This window comes from Sinocyclocheilus grahami, unplaced genomic scaffold, assembly GCF_001515645.1.
Source record: "Sinocyclocheilus grahami isolate Dianchi unplaced genomic scaffold, SAMN03320097.WGS_v1.1 scaffold249.1, whole genome shotgun sequence".
NCBI lineage: Eukaryota > Metazoa > Chordata > Actinopteri > Cypriniformes > Cyprinidae > Sinocyclocheilus > Sinocyclocheilus grahami.
Genome location: NW_015505428.1, coordinates 547903 through 551933, shown reverse-complemented (window position 1 = coordinate 551933; position 4031 = coordinate 547903).

Genomic DNA, 4031 nt, shown 5'->3' with positions numbered 1-4031 from the left:
GAGAGAGTGGATGTGTGTGTGGTTTGTGTGTGTGTGTGTGTGTGTGACAGAGAGAGAGAGAGTGTGTTGTGTTGTGTGTGTGAGAGAGAGAGAGTGTTGTGAGTGTGTGTGTGGTGTGTGTGTGTGTGAGGGAGAGTGTGTGGTGTGTGTATGTGTGTGAGAGAGAGAGAGTGTGTGGTGTGTGTATGTATGTGTGAGAGAGAGAGAGTGGTGTGTGTGTGTGTGTGTGTGTGTGTGTGTGAGAGAGAGAGAGTGTGTGTGTGTGTGTGTGTGAGAGAGAGAGAGTGTGTGTGTGTGTGTGTGTGAGAGAGAGAGAGAGAGAGAGAGAGAGAGTGTGTGTGTGTGTGTGTGTGTGTGTGTGTGTGTGTGTGTGTGTGTGTGTGTGTGTGTGTGTGGTGTGGTGTGCCTTAAATACAAATAGAGCCTTTAAATTCCCCTGTGTGGCATCAAATCAGCTTGACATTAAGTCTTTTGTTTTTGATATTTCCCCCTATGAATCAATTATTATGAATTATTTCCAGAACAACTTTATTTCTTTTTTTACATTAATTCATTTAGGTCAGGTCAGAAACAGTTTGTAGTTGCACTATTGGTATCAATTATAACATCTGATTATAATTCAGTAATTCAACAAATGAAATGTCTCTCTTTTTAAATGACTGATAAGCAAATGGTACAATTTTGAAGCAGATGTTTTCATTATGTATGTAAGTTTTTATTTGTTTGAAAAATTAAAAGCAAGGAGATGAAGCTGCATTATCATAAGGTTGTATGTAATTTTCCTTCGCATTCAACAGAAGTAGAAACTTTATAAAGTTTGGTCAATGGCATAATGTAGGAAGCAGGAGAAGAATTTGTGAAATTATGTATATTTATATTTTTTGCTCTAATTTTTCAGAATTAAGTAAATTAATATTTTGCAAGTAGTCGGACCGTGTGTGCAACATAATGCCATATTTTGGTTAAAATCATTTTGTTTTTCTGTAAGATAAATCATACTGCTGCCAAACTCTATTCAAATTCAAGTTCAGCTTTATTTATTAAACACTTTTAACAACAACAGACATTTCAAAGTGCTGTACAATAAAGAGAAATACATAAGTACAGAATTAAAAGACAATAAGAATCTTATAGACTAATGAAACCTATTAGATTAAGCCTTCAGTCCCTTAACTGGCCCAGACTAGTTACATTATTGATACATTGCTCTTTAATGGTTAATATAATGATATCTGTTTTTCCCTGATCACCTCAGTTCTTTTGCTGGACATAATAACATGAGTCAACCAAAGATGTGTCTGCGTGAGAGGTGATTTTTAAAGATTTCTCTTTTAAATAACTTGCATGCTGTAAATCATGGTTTGCATCGTTTCTGTATGATACACTTGGAGGAAGTTGAAACCTTTGATTGGCCTGGTTTCTGCAGAAATTAGTCATAGAAACAGAAATACCACACAAACAATGAGTGTGTAAACACTCACAGTGCATGGTGGAAAAAGCCTGTGATGTAAAAGTAGGCTAATGACTTCTCCAAAAGTTAGACGGAATTAAAAGTCAGCTAAACCGAAGGTGTTAGGCAGAGCCTTTTGCGCTGTACAAAACATTTTGAGTTTGCTGTTCACGAGAAGCATTAAGTGAACCACAAAAAAGTTCTCAGAACACCTAAGATAAGAATTGTTTACTTGCATGAAAGCTTTCATTGGTAAAAGCCTTGATGTTCATCATTCCACTGTAAGACTAATAGTCTATAAATAGAGAACGTTGAGTGCTGCTGCTGCTCTTTCATGAGTGGGTGTCCTGCTAAGATGACTGCAAGAGCATAGTGCAGAAAAGACTTGCTAAGAACATGCTAATATCTGCTTTACAATGTAAAAACACTAAACAAGAACAGTGTCGAGTGGGAGGACACCACTTAGCCTTCCCACTTGCATGCTGTAAATCATGGTTTGCATCGTTTCTGTATGATACACTTGGAGGAAGTTGAAACCTTTGATTGGCCTGGTTTCTGCAGAAATTAGTCATAGAAACAGAAATACCACACAAACAATGAGTGTGTAAACACTCACAGTGCATGGTGGAAAAAGCCTGTGATGTAAAAGTAGGCTAATGACTTCTCCAAAAGTTAGACGGAATTAAAAGTCAGCTAAACCGAAGGTGTTAGGCAGAGCCTTTTGCGCTGTACAAAACATTTTGAGTTTGCTGTTCACGAGAAGCATTAAGTGAACCACAAAAAAGTTCTCAGAACACCTAAGATAAGAATTGTTTACTTGCATGAAAGCTTTCATTGGTAAAAGCCTTGATGTTCATCATTCCACTGTAAGACTAATAGTCTATAAATAGAGAACGTTGAGTGCTGCTGCTGCTCTTTCATGAGTGGGTGTCCTGCAAAGATGACTGCAAGAGCATAGTGCAGAAAAGACTTGCTAAGAACATGCTAATATCTGCTTTACAATGTAAAAACACTAAACAAGAACAGTGTCGAGTGGGAGGACACCACTTAGCCTTCCCAAAAAAAAACACAAATATCAAATCCTCATCCCAACTGTAAATTATGGTTGGAAGGTCATTATGGTTTGGGGTAATCAGTGATATATGCATATACTAGGAGGCCCTCTTGTACACTATCTGAGGCTCAGCAGAATGTGGGCGATGTGACAGGACAACAACCCGAAGCACTGTTGCCCAGCGACAGCCCCAAAACATTACTGCTCTTGAGGAATGGGCCAAAATACCAGCAACCGTGTGTGAAAACCTTGTGAAGACTTACAGAAAATGTTTGACCTCTGTCATTGCCAACAAAGGGTATATTATAACAAAGTATTGAGATGAAATTTTGTTATTGACCAAATACTTATTTTCCACCTTAATTTGCAAATAAATTCTTTAAAAATCCTACAATGTGATTTTCTGGATTTTTTTTCTCATTTTGTCTCTCATAGTTGAGGTATACCTATGATGAAAATTACAGGCCTCTCTCATCTTTTTAAGTGGGAGAACTTGCACAATTGGTGGCTGACTAAATACTTTTTTTCCCCACTGTATGCTTTCTGTCATCATGACCTCAGCCCAACTCGGATGCTTTGGCTTGGCCTCAACTAGACATCCCATCATAGCATAGATTTAGGTACTTTCAGAAAATCTGGGCATTTTTCCCTCATGGAGCTCAGAGGAGTATTTCTTGTAGTTCACCAAAAAAATTACAATTCTGTTCATGCATTCTTACATACAAACAGTACAGATATGAGCATTAATGTGACACGTGTGCATGTACGTATTTCTTGTAGTTCAACAAAAAATGGAAATTCTATTATGTACTTACTCTTGTCTCATGTTATTTCAGACCAATGGGGTCCAAAACAACATCTTGCTCAACAGAAATAAATGGTGTGTGTGTGTGTGCGTATTCGTGAGTGTGTGCGCGTGTGTGTGCGTGTTCGTGTGTTCGTGTGTGTGTGTGCGCGTGTGTGTGTGCGTGTTCATGTGTGTGTTTGTTTGTGTACGTGTGTATCTGTCTGTGTGTGTGTGTGTGTGTGTTTGTTTGTGTGTGCGTGTGTGTGTCTGTCTGTGTGTGTGTGAGAGAGAGTGTGTGTGTGTTTGTTTGTGTGTGTGTCTGTCTGTCTGTCTGTCTGTGTGTTTGTGTGTGTGTGTGTGTGTCTGTCTGTGTGTGTGTGTGTGTGTGTGTGTGTGTGTGTGTGTCTGTCTGTCTGTCTGTGTGTGTGTGTGTGTTTGTGTGTGAGAGAGTGTGTGTGTGCATGTTTATGTGGTTTATGAGGACACAAATTTGTATAATAATATGGGTATGACATAGGTATTACAACAAGAAGGTGATTTATGAGGACATTTGCAGTGTCCCCGTAATTCAAAAGGCTTATAAATCACACAGAATGGAGTGTATTGAAAATCTAAAAATGCAGAAAGTCTCCTGTGAGGGGTAGGTTTAGGGGTAGAGTTGGTGTAGGGCAATAGAATATACGGTCTGTACAGTATAAAAACCATTACACCTATGGGATGTCCCCACAAGGATAGCTGAC